Raw genomic sequence first — 14678 nt, 5'->3', positions numbered from 1 at the left:
AGTTTCTTCTAATTTTTTTAAATCTAGATTTAAAAATATAATTTTTTTACATTTAATAAACAATAACAATAGAAAGTTGATTTTTAATTTACATTTGTTTCTTTTAAATGTAGATTTAAATTTATTTTTTTTGTATTTTAATAAATAATAATAATAGAAAGTTTCTTTTTAATTTAGATTATAGTCTTCAACTTATTTTAAATTATCCGTTGTTTAGTCATAATAAATATTAATAATAGAAAGTTGCTTTTTAATTTAGATTTTAGTCTGTAACTTATTTTTAAATTATCCATTATTTATCATTAAAATTACACGGATAAAAAAGTTGGGTGGGTGTCATTGTAGTGTTATGCCTCTCGGCGTAATTAGGTTTTCATTAAATTTTAGAGGAACAATTATTAGTAAATTATTAAGTAATGATTTATTTCAAAACTGCAATCTTTTTAGTATCATAAAAGCAATTGCATTTTAGTGTGCAATGGGTACATCAAGAGGTGTGGAAAGTCTAAAAGGAAAACTTTTGGTTTATATTTTGCATACTTTTTTGTAACACGTAAGGTCAATTGGTGGGTCATTTAGTAAATGTTATTCTTGTTGCAAGAAAAAATCTGCAAAAATGACATTAACATAAATGAAACAAAATCTCTTGATGCAAAAGATGATCAAACTCTATTGTCAATAGGCTCATTTGGAGATGGAGAGGGAAAATAGATGGGGGAAGGGTGTGTGTGTGTGTGAGAGAGAGAGGGGGGGGGTGAAATAAATATAGAGATATAGAGATAAAAAGGCATAGACATAGAGGTCTAGGAAGAGGGAGAGGGAGAGAAAGAGAGAGAGGAATAGTAATGGATGAATAGAGGAAAACATATAGAGATAGAGGGAGAGGGGAAGATAGAAGAAGATAGGGAGGAGAGCAATAGATTGAGAGAGGGAGAGAGGGAGAGAGAGAGAGATGGAGAGATAGGGAGATAAATAGGGGTAAAAGAGAGGAAGGGATAGAGATGTATAGAGGAAGAGAGTATATATATATATATATATATATATATATATATATACTTGGACAATCGAGGGCCCCTATCCACCTATCCGACTGAAACCTTTTGACTATAGACTCTCTCCCCTCTAGAAAGTTAACCCTAGCAGAGTAGCCCAAGAGCGAAACTAGCAACCAAAAACCACTCTATCTATATAGCCCATTTCACTTGCCCACCCACAACCCCCCCCCCTGGGGTAATTAATCAACTTACTACCCCCTTAGAATAGTAGGGCAACTAATCTACCTCTTGATTATTTAACTCATAAAGTAGAAAATTTAATCAGTTCATAACTATGCAAGTGGGAGTATATATGTATATAAGGAGATATCACCATATATATGGTGATGTAGAGTGAAAGAGAGATATAAGGAGATATAGAGAGATGGAGAAGAAGATGTGGATAGAGATTTTGACAAACAAAGAGTAGATATAGACAAATAGACATGGATAGGGGGAAATATAAAGAGGTGTTGGGATTAAGGTGTCTCAACCATAGAGAGTTCCATGGTGGAATAATTAATTTAGTAGTCCCTTTGTTGCTGATTTTATTAAATAAATGATAAAATATAAGTTTCCAAGTTGCTAAGGCACTTTGTAGGATCTAATGGGAAGTTGTCTTCCTACAAGTAATGTGTGGAGAGAAAGAAAAGGGCGCTAATTTAGTGAGAGGCAATTATGAAAACCTCTCAAATGAACATCATGGTGGCATATCACAATCCTTTTAAAGTTATCTCTTGGTAGGATTTGGAAAGTTGCTAAACAAGACTATGTTGACCACTTGGATAGACTTGAAGTCAAAAGAAAAGTTCTAAATTGGGCAGTGGGATAGATTTTCTCTTTTGGGACACCTTGCATGTGAGGATTAGTTATTATTTGCATAACTATGGAGTTTGGAGCCTTCCATGTGGTTGCATGATTGGCAGGTTGCCTTATGGGTCAGTTTGGACCTATGCATGTTATCGATTTCAATTTGGTTGCTTGCACTAGAGACTGTGGAGATGACACATGGCATTCCTAGGTGCACATGTTAAAGGATTATAAATATGTACAATTTTTTGTATTTGATGAGATGATTTTGTATTATTCTAAGAAGTCATCATGTTGTCGGATTCATTCTAGACCTATAATCACAGTGTTGCAACTTATGAGAGCACGGCTCTAATATTTTATTGTAAGTGTTCTTGTTATTGAAAAATAAATTTCAACTTGCTTTAGGGTGTGGGTTTTCTCTCGAAAGGGTTTACCCACATAAATTTGTGTCTTATGGTTTATGTGATTTATATCTAAAATTTAAATAAATGAAAGTGCATCTTAAATGAAATTGTAATTGTTTAAGATTTGTAAAAAAAATTGCAACCTTCTCCTACTTAGATCCATGTTTGGAAGCTACTTCCGCTACCTAGCTTCCTTTCAGTTGGTATCAAAGTTTGGCCAACATTGGTCTTCGTTGTTTGATTAAAGAGTTTTTTATATTGTTCTTTCTTTCAGTGGGAGCTTTGCAAGAAAATCTTTTGTAATCTTATTGCAAGTTTAAGGTGGCAAGCACGTCTGAAAGAATGGAGATGGATAAATTCAAAGGAACCTCAAGAATACTCAAATAACAACAACTGTCATGAAGAAAGATAACTTGTGGGGCACTAAAACACAAACCATCTAAAATGAAGATACACAAGACCATCCGAAACAATATCTCAAAAGCTCAGATCAAGATATGATCACGCCGAAATATACTGGAGGAAATACTAAACTCTGTAAAGCACTGATCAGAAAAAAACAAAAAAAAAACAAAACAAAACAAAACAACAAAAACAAAAACAAAACAAAAATAAACCAATCGGATGATATGATATGATCAATTAAGCTTTCTAGATCACCAAAACCAATACAGAAATATATACTGATACTAAAGATACTTCATACACCAAAACATAATCCCAATAGACCAATCTGCAATCACCAGAGCAATAAATCACAGGAATATGTGGACATCAATGACAACAACATATCCTAGCAGCAACAATGTCGAACAATCTCCCCCTTTGGCATTGATGGCAACATATGAATGTGAAAAACAATCAATGCAAATAAAGAAAACATCTCCAACAGACTCCCCCTAAGATCAAGTAGATAAAACAGTTTTTCACATGTTTCTCTCCCCCTTTGACAACAATGCCAAATATCTCAAAACAAAAAACCAAACTCACTCTCCCCCTTAGATAAACAAATCATGATTATCTCCATCATAAATAGATAACCAATTCAACAGACTACCCCACCAAAGGAGCAGCACCAACTCATCAATACGGATAAAGAAATAAGATTGAGAAGTCCACCGGATTGATGCACCTCAATGCATCTAGTTCTCATCAGGAGGGGTAGATACCCCTAACTTATTTCTCAAATAGACAAATGTATCTGCAGGCAAAGGCTTAGTGAAAATATCAGCAATATGTTCTTTGTAGATACATACTCTAACTTTACTTTTTCTTCACTGACCTTTTCTCTTAGGAAAAAATATTTGATTGACACATGTTTAGTCTTTGAATGTTGCACCAGATTATTTGACATATTAATAGCACTGGAATTATCACAATATATGACAGTAAGCTCATCATAGATAACTTTGATATCTTTCAACATTTGCTTCATCCAAACTGCCTGAGTGTAGCTATCAGCAGTAGCAATGTACTCAGCTTCAGCAGTAGATAAGGACACTGAATCTTGTTTCTTACTAGCCCATGAAACCAATTTCTTACCTAAAAAGAATGCACCACCGAAGGTACTCTTCCGGTCATCAACATCACCATCCCAATCAGCATTAGTGTAAGCACATAACATGAAATCATCATTTCTCGAATACCACAAACCATAATCCACAGTCCCCTTCAAGTATCTGAATATCCTCTTCATAGTAGTGACATGACTCTCTTTCGGATCAACTTGATATCTAGCAACCATGCACACAACATGCATAATGTTCGGTCTAGTCTGAGTAAGATATAGTCATCCATCAACCATAGATCTATACAAAGTCTGATTAGCTTTCGAAGATTCATCATTTTTAGATAATTTGCAGCCAGTCACCATAGGAGTTCCAACAGATTTTGAATCATCTAACACAAACTTCTTTGACAATTCCTTCACATATTTAGTTTAAGATATAAAAATACCTTTTCCAGTCTATGAAATCTGCAAAACTAAAAAATTTCATCTCTGATCATAGACATCTCAAATTCTTTCTTCATATCACCGGCAAACTTCATACTCAAGTCATCATCTCCTCCAAAGATAATATCATCAACAAAGACTTCAACAATCAAGATGTTATCATTCTCAATCTTAAAATACAGATTAATGTCAGCAATACCTTTATTAAATCCCAATTTTAGAAAATACTTATATCCAATCTAGCATACCATGATCTAGGGGCTTGTTTCAATCCATAAAGAGCTTTCTTCAATTTGCATACCATGTTTCCATCCTGATAATGAAAATCCATCAGGTTGCTCAATGTAGACTTCTTCCTCAAGATCACCATTCAAAAAAGTTGACTTGACATCCATCTAATACACCTTGAAATATTTATAAGCAACATATGCAAGCAACAATCTAATAGCTTCAAGTCTAGCTACCGGAGCAAAAGTCTCATCGTAATCAATTCCTTCTTTCTGTGAATATCCTTTGCATATCAGTCTTGCTTTATTTCTAACAACTTCACCGACTTCATTCAATTTGTTCCTGAATACCCATCTAGTACCAATAACATTATTATATTTAGGTCTAGGCACAAGTTCCCATGTGTTATTCTTTTCAATCTGATTCAACTCTTCTTCCATAGCTCTCATCCAATTTTTATTTTTGCAAGCTTCAACAATATCTTTAGGTTCAATTTTAGAAATCAAACATACCTCTTCAATAGCTAGCCTTCTTCTAGTCATTACACCTTTATTTTTTATCTCCAATAATCTGATTTTCAGAATGATTCAATCTTACATACCTAGGAGTATTTTGATTATTCTAATTTTCAGGTTCCTGCATCTCTCCATTGACAGCAACAACATCTGGATTAATTGTCTCTACTGGATCATTCTGCTTCAATTCTTCAGTTTGAATAGGCGTTAGAACAACATGTTGACCATCATCATATCCGCAAGCTCTGATATCTTTATCATAGTTCTCATCAACCTTCACATTTGCACTTTCCACTATCTTTCTCAATCTCTTATTGTAGCATCGGTAGGCTTTGTTCTTTGTTGAATATCCCAAGAAAATTCCTTCATCACTTCTTCCATCAAACTTTCTTATATCCTCATCTCTCTTTATATAACACTTGCTACCAAAATTTCTGAAATATCACACAGAAGGAAGATGACCAAACCATAGCTCATAAGGAGTCTTTGTTAGCAACAATCAAGAAGGAATACTAAGAGGGAGGGTGAATCAATCTTCACCTGATCTCAACAAATTAAACTTCAAAACACAAACTGACAAGCAAATTAACAGCACAACAAATAACACCAATATTTTGACATGGAAAACCCAGTTAAGGGAAAAACTACGGTGGGAACCTACCCACAGTAAGATGATACTCTACAGTAGTATGTGAAAATATTACAATGGGGAATGCACATGCATTCAGGCACACTGCCTAGAGCTCACTGCTCAAAAGATATTTGCCTGGAAGGCTACAACCCTCAGGGAAGTCTCAGTGACTTACAATATGATTCAGACTATAATCTGGAAGGAATGAACTGCAATGATAACATCTACAAATTCCTGATGACAGTTCTGATTAAGCACAGTCGTTTGCTCCACAACACCAATCTCACCTCAACACTTCACCAAATGATAACTTGTGTTCATACAATCACCTCTCTCTGATAATGCAGACACAATACTGACACCTAAATTACATAAGCATCTCACCTATATATACAAATCATCAACCTTGATAACAAGGTTGGCTAAACCATCAACCCTCAACTCACAATTACAAAAATTATATTGCACAATACAAAGATTGACCACCAGACCAATATTATTATTTACATTACATAGCATGGACCTAATTCAAATTCCCAAACCATTACATCCACCGGAAATCCTGCCAAGATCAATCGCAACACACTACACCACCATAACTACTGCATAACACACAAATCATCACCGGTTCATAGAAATCACCAAAAATCACACAAGGATCAATGTGAATCGCCAAAACAAATAGGACATGACTAGGAAACACCAGCAAGCACGTTAGAATCATCTAGAACAGTTGCACCAACACCTCTTTTCAAATCTTCATCGGTCAACGTCTCAAAGCTCAAGAACACAACCAATTAGCAACTGTCACAAGGAAAGATAACTTGTGGAGCACCAAATCATGAACCATCTGAAATGAACATACACAAGATCATCCCAAACAATAATCCAAAGTCTCAGCACAAGATCTAATCACACTGGAATATACTGGAGGAAATATCAAATTTTGCAAAGCAGTGATCAGCACAACCAAACTACAAAACCGGATCAAAAAATCTTCCTAAACTCACTAGAATAACACACAGGAATATGTTGACATCAATGACAACAACATATCCTAGCAGCAACAATGAACAACCAAATCCAACAATCTCCCCCTTTGGCATTGATGGCAACATATGAATGTGAAAAACAATCAATGCAAAGAAAGAAGATATCACCAGCAAACTCCCCCTAAGATCAAGATAGATAAAGCAGTTTTTCACATGATCTCTCTCCCCCCTTGACAACAATGCCAAGGATCACCAAAACATAAAATCAAATTCTCTCCCAAAAACAAAAACATGAATCTCTCTCCCCCTGGGACACAACCAAATCAACAAACTACTTCAGCAGAGGAGCAGCACCAACTCATCAATCTGGATAAAAGAATAAGGCTTTTAATTCCACTGGATTGATGTTACTCAATGCATCTAATTCTCATCGGGAGGGGTGGAGACCCCTAAGTTGTCTCTCAAATAGACAAATGTATCTGCAAGCAAAGGCTTAGTGAAAATATCAATAATTTATTCCTTTGTAGATACATATTCCAGCTTCACCTTCTGTTCACTGACTTGCTCTCTCAAGTAATTATATTTAATTGATATATGCTTAGTCTTTGAATATTGCACTAGATTCTTAGACATGTTTATAGCATTGGAATTATCATAGTATATAACAGTAGGCTCATCATAAATAACTCTAATATCTTTCAACATTTGCTTCATCCAAACTATCTGAGTGCAATTACTAGCAACAACAATGTACTCAGTTTCAGTAGTAGATAAAGATATTGAATCTTGTTTCTTGCTAGCCCATGAGACCAACTTCTTACCTAAAAAAAATGCTCCACCAATAGTACTCTTTCGGTCATCAACATCACCTACCTAATCTGCATTAGTGTAAGCACACAACATGAAAGCATCATTCTTTGGATGCCATAAACCATAATCCTCGGTTCCCTTTAGATATCTGAATATTCTTTTAACAACGGTGACATGACTTTCCTTCGTATCAGCTTGATAGCTAGCAATGATACACACAACATGCAAAATGTCAAGCCTAGTCTGAGTAAGATATAGCAGTCCACCAACCATAGATCTGTACAAACTCTTATTAGCTTTAGGAGATTCATCATTTTTAGACAATTTACAACCAGTCACCATAGGAGTTCCAACCGGTTTGGAATCATCTAGTCCAAACTTCTTCAACAATTCCTTCACATACTTAGTTTGAGATATAAAGATACCTTTTCTTGTCTGTGCAATCTACAAACCTAAGAATTTTTTTATCTCACCAATCATAGACATCTCAAATTCTTTTTGCATATCACCGACAAACTTCATACTCATGTCATCATCACCATCAAAGATAATGTCATCAACAAAGACTTCAACAATCAAAATGTTATCATTTTCAATCTTAAAGTACAGATTACTAGCAACAACACCTTTGATAAATCCCAATTTTAGCAAATATTTGTCTAACCTAGCATACCAGGCTCTAGGAGCTTGTTTCAATCCATAAAGTGATTTCTTCAACTTACATACCATGTCTCCATCATCTGACAATGAAAATCTATCAGGTTGTTCAATGTAAACTTCTTCTTTTAGATCACCATTCAAAAATGCATATTTGACATCCATCCGATATACCTTAAATCTTTATAAGAAGCATAAGCGAGCACCAATCTAACAACTTCAATTCTAGCAACCGGAGCAAAGGTTTCTTGATAATCAATCCCTTCTTGTTGTGAATATCCTTTGCAAACTAGTCTGGCTTTCTTTCTAACTACTTCACTGGCTTCATTCAATTTATTCCTAAAAACCCATTTAGTACCAATAACATTTTTATCCTTAGGTCTAGGCACAAGTTCCCAAGTGTTGTTCTTTTCACTCTGATCTAACTCTTCTTCCATGGCTCTAATCCAGTTATCATCTTTACAAGCTTCAACAACATCTTTAGGTTCAACTTTAGAGATCAAACATATTTCTTTTGCAGCTAACCTTCTTCTAGTCATCACACCTTTATTCTTATCACCAATAATTTGATTCTCAGAATGATTCAATCTTACATACCTCAGAGTCTTCTGATTATTTTGATCTTCAGGTTCTTGAACATCATCACTAGCAGCAGCAACATCCAGATTCACAATCTCTACTGAATCATTCTGCTTAGGCTCTTTAGGCTAAATAGGAGCTAAAACAACATGTTGACCTTCATCATAAGCTCTAATCTCCTTTCCAAGGTTTTAATCCACCTTCACACTTGCACTCTCAACTATCTTTCTTAGTCTCTTGTTATAGCACCGATAGGCTTTTCTATTTGTAGAATATCCCAAAAAGACACTTTCATCACTTCTAGCATCAAAATTTCCAATATCCTCATCTCTCTTGATATAGCATTTGCTACCAAAAACTTTGAAATATTTCACAGTAGGAACATCACCAAACCAAAGCTCATAAGGGGTCTTATCGATATCACCTTTGATATGAACTCTATTGAATGCATAGATTGCAGTGCTAATAGCTTCTCTCCAATAGACCTTTGGAACATTTCCTTCAATCAACATAGTTCTTGCAACATCTAAAACTGTACGGTTCTTCCTTTCTGCAATCTCATTCTGTTGTGGGGTTTCTAGGAGTAGATAGTTATCTTCTGATTCCATTCATCTCACAAAAAGAATTGAACTAACCGGAACAAAATTGTCCACCTCTATCAGATCGTAAACACTTAAGCTTCAATCCGGACTCAGTTTCAACTTTAGCTTTGAATATCTTGAATTTCTCAAATGCTTTTGATTTTTCCTTCAAAAAGATAACCCACATCATTTTGGAATAATCATCAATTAGCAGCATAAAATATCTATCACCCTACACACTTCTAAAATTTGTAGGTCCACACAAGTCAGTATGCACAAGATCTAATAATCCATCTGATGTATACCATTTACTCTTGAATGAAATCCTTGTTTGCTTACCCAACTGACATTCCTTGCATACCAGATTAACAGGTTTAACAATCTTAGGCAGATCTTTAACAACTTGTATAGAACTGATTTTGATAAATGAATCAAAGTTTACATGACACGTTCTTTTATGCCACAACCAACTCTCATCTATCTTAGCAACCAAACAACTTTTCTCACTAGCATACAAATGAAAAATGTTACCTTCAGTCTTAGTCCCAGATGCAATCTCTATACCAGAGGCATTCAAGATCTTGCATTTACCATCTTTGAATTGTAGATCATAACCCTTATCAACCATTTTTCCAACACTCAAAATATTATGCTTCAAACCTTCAAAATACAAGACATCATCAGTGTTATGCTTACCATCAAAAGAAATAGAACCTCTCCCACGGATTACACAAGCTTTATCATCACCAAATCTAACTATTCCACCATCATACCTTTCCATGCTTACAAATTTGCTTTTATCACCGGTCATATGATGTGAACAACCGTTGTCAATCACCCACTCACCCTTTTCTTCTACCTTTACAGCCAAAGCTTTCTCCTCAACATAATAGCTCATGGAATCAATAAGCATGGGTCTATCTTCTTTAATGGCAATAAACACAACTTCATCTCCTTCTGATTCATCATCTATAACACCTTCATCTACAGTGTAATAATAGTTCTTCTAGTTCTTAAACTTCTGGTTAGACTTATAAGGCTTATCATACTTTTCATGATTCTCATATCTATCATTCCTATCAGACTTATCATGTATGTCATACTTAGCCATTCTCTTCGGACATCTAGAAGAAAAATATCACATCTTATTACAAGAAAAACATTTCAAGGGCAACTTTCCATCATACTTACCGACAGCTTTAGGAAATCAATGCTTCAAGCTCATCAAGCTCTCTTTCTTGCTTTGTTATCTCTCTTCTTTCTCTTTCATATCTGGATATCTTGCATTCATCAGGATCATATTTTTGTTTACTAGATATAGATGTTGATGCTTTGAATGGTGTCTTAGACTTTCCATGCGATTCTCCAAATTCGCTCAGCTCAAATGCAGCAAGTTTTCTAACCAAGACATCTCTTGTCACTGTAGTTACAGATCTCATCAATAGCAGCAACCTTATGTTTATAAGCAAGAGGCAAAGATATCAACACCTTAGCAACAATCTCATCTTCTTCAATCTTTCCACTGGCAGATCTAATACCGAGGACAAGCTCGTTCACCTTATTCGTGTATGATTGTATGTTCTCATCATCTCCCATCTTCAATGTCTCATACTCTTCTTTTGAACTCTGCAACTTAGCAACTTTTACTTTACTATCCTTCATACAAGATTTCAAGCTTCACCCAGACCTCATGTGCGATCTGAAGTTCCATAACATTTGTCATTTCAGAATCAATCAAGGCACTGAGCAATGCTTCCTTCACTCTGATGTTATATTTATCTTCCTTAACCTCATCAGGAGTGGATGATCCATTCTGAGGAACAACATAGGCATTCTTAGTGATCTTCCAATAATCTTCTCCAAGACATTTCAAATGCACCTCCATCCGTCTCTTCCACATAGTATAGTTGCTTCCATCAGACATCAGACTGTCTTTCTTGAAAAGAATACCTTGAGCCACCATCTCAGATCTCCTCAAGTGATTAAGCTTCTATCAGAGGATCTTGTGTTAGTTAGATGAGAGGTGGGGTGAATCAGATAACCTCAATAATAATTACTCTAATTAGATTCAACCTCGATAGCATTTACTTGATATGCAACTTATGACTGTAAATCATTCAAACTCATAAATAGATAAACATTAAACATTAAATCAAATTTGACACCAGATTTAACATGGAAACCCTAATAGGGAAAAACCACTGTGGGATTTCGGACCCACAAGAAAATATACTCTTCTAGAGTATGCTTGGTTAAAAGCAAATCCTGTTAAAGATTACATACACATTGCTAGATGTGACCCGATCAAGGGATTTCCCTCAGATCTGTTAGAATCTTCACTTTGTTAGAAGTGACCATGTCAAAGGATTTCAAACACTCATTCAGAATGTGACCTTCCAAGAGGATTTACAAATAAGACTATTAAGTCCACTCGGTAAAGAGATTTCCTGTCACTTACAAACATAAATAACAGTAATAAAATATATCTGCAACTTCACATCTAAAATGTTAAAGCAGATTCTATGTGCTCAATATGCTCAAGATAATCTTGTCATAAGACTTATCTTTCTCCTTGCTGGGCTTCTCAATCTGTTCTTCAATCAAATCTTCAATCTTCTGTACTCGGTAATCACCTTTGTAGCATCACCGTGCTTCATTTTGCCCGCTATCTTGTTCAACAACATTACTTTATTTATAAGCAATTCCCAACAGCTTAATCTCCCCAATCACATTTCCCATGATTAATCTTAGCCATCAGATCTTCAAACTTGACTAGGTTCATTGTATCCTTCGATCTGAAAAACGTTTTATCTTGCCTTGAAACTTGTATACCTTTCTTGGTACTTGTGCTTGGTTAGGACCGTTCAATCTGTGCTGTAGATCTTACTCTTGAATTTTAATTGCCATTGATCCTTAACAAAATTCTTGCATGACATTTTTATCTTCAATAAACCTCCAGCTCATTGGCATCCTTCATTAAGTAATGTATACACTTTATTTAAAGCATTGTGTTACTGCTCGGTTGATACTCGGTTAATACTGAACTTTACTCAGTAGACATTCTCTTCTCGGTGACTTTTTCATTCATTAACCGACATCGGTAACCTTGGAGTTTACCGATTAGCTCCTTGCTCGGTAAAATAGAATAGTATCAAACCTTTACTCATTCTATTACATCAAATCTTTTCCCCTTCTTGTTCAGTCTTTGAATACATATATATAGGACATCAAAACAATCAAAACATCATAATCTCATCACTGTCAAACTCGGTAATAGTTGCCCATTGAATAACTTATTACTCCCCTTCATTTGCACATTCTTTCTGTGTCACTTACTGACATCTTTATACTCATCAAAACATAATTTTTAAGATATGGCAACATCATATTGAATCAAAAAATCAATTGCTTGACATCAATGACAAAATAATAATATTAAGACAGTAATCATCCTTTATCAATTATAGCATTCATCTCCAACAACCTTCTCAATATCATCAGCCATCAAACTTATTGTAATGCCAACAATATCCCAACTTATTGTAATGCCAACAATCTCCCCCTTTGGCATTGATGGCAATACCAACTTGATTTATTCCAATTGATTCAAACTGCTATTCTTCTCCCATTATCCTTGAGCTGTAAACAATCATCTGCCCCTTTGACAACAATGCCAAAAGTAAGACTGATCCATAATTACTCCCCCTGTGAAGTAATTTCCTTGTAGTTCAAACATATACAAATGTATCTCAGTCAAAGCAGCTTGTCTTCATTCACTATATCCTGCACAACTTTAGACATCCTTCTAAAGTGTGTAAATCAACATCAACTTACAAATAGTATTCTTTGGAGTCATAGAATTGATGTTGTCACCGAACTTTGTCAGTGAGTGCTAGATAGGGGTAGGACCCCTAACTTACTTCTGAGATACTCAAAAGTGTCCCTTGGCGGTGGCTTTGTGAAGATGTTTGTGATTTGTTCCTTTGTGCTAACATATTCCAGTGCGACATTCTTTTCTTGAACTTCTTCTCTAAGATAATGATACTTTATAGAGATATGTTTTGTCTTAGAGTGCATTTCTGGATTCTTTGAAATGTTAATAGCACTTGTATTATCACAAAATATAGTTACTGGCCCGGTAACTGTCTCATTCATTCCTTCCAATAGTTATTTGATCCATGCTATATTGGTACAATTCAATGCTGCAACGACATGTTCAGCTTCAGCTGTTGACTGTGAAATGCATCCTTGTTTCTTGCTAAGCCAAATTACTAGTCTTTCTCCCAAAAAGAAAGCTCCACCGCTTGTGCTTTTCCTGTCATCAATATTTCCTGCCCAATCAGCATCAATATAGACTTTTAAGTCAAAATCATTCCTCTTTTCATATAGTAGACCATAATCTTCAGTGCCTCTCAAATATCTGAAAAATTCTCTTGACTGTTGTCATATGAGTTTCTTTGGGATCGACAGAAAATCTTGTAGCTATACCTACTGCATGTGCTATATCAAGCCTTTTGTGAACTACATATTGCAACTTCCCAAGCATAGATCGGTAAAGTGTCTCATCAACAGATGCAGATTCATCATTCTTTGATAGTTTACAATTAGTAGTCATAGGAGTACTTACAAGTTTAGAATCCTCCATCCCAAATTTCTTCAAGATTTCCTTTATATACTTGGATTGAGTAATAAAAATCCCATTTTTCATTTGCAGTATTTGTAAACCTATAAAATACTTTATCTCACCGATTAATGACATCTCAAATTCTTTGCACATTTCATTTCCAAAGTTCTTACATAAAGAATCATTTCCACAAAAAATAATATCATCAAAAAATATGGCTGACATCAATATTCCATTCTCATCATTCTTCATATACATGTTGTTGTTCTCACTAGTCCTTATAAATCCAATCTTTAATAAGTAAGAGTGCAACCTTTCATACCATGCTCTAGGTGCTTGCTTTAGACCATATAAAGCTTTGTTCAACTTACATACCTGATCTCTATTCTTCTCTTCAATAAAGTTTTCGGGTTGTTCAATATAGACTTCTTCTTCTAGTATACCATTCAAAAATGCAGATTTAACATCCATTTGATATACCTTGAAATTTTTGTAAGCAGCATATGCCAACAATGTTCTTACTCCTTCAAGTCTTGCTACAGGTGCAAAAGTTTCTCCATAGTCTATTCCTTCCTCTTGAGCATAACCTTTGCAAACTAGCCTTGCTTTATTCCGAATGACCTCACCTTTTTCATTTAGCTTATTCTTGAAAATCCACTTTGTACCGATTACATTTTTCTCTTTTGGTCTTGGGACCAGTGTCTATGTTTCATTTTTCTTGATTTGATCAATCTCTTCTGTCATAGCATTTACCCAATCTTCATTGCTTAATGCCTCTTTTACTATCCTCAGTTCAAATTCGGATATCAGACATGTGTTGTGTCTCAGTTTGTTCCTTGTCATCACTGGAGCATCC

Source organism: Cryptomeria japonica, chromosome 3 (assembly GCF_030272615.1).
Source record: "Cryptomeria japonica chromosome 3, Sugi_1.0, whole genome shotgun sequence".
Lineage (NCBI taxonomy): Eukaryota > Viridiplantae > Streptophyta > Pinopsida > Cupressales > Cupressaceae > Cryptomeria > Cryptomeria japonica.
This window is presented reverse-complemented; position numbering follows the sequence as displayed.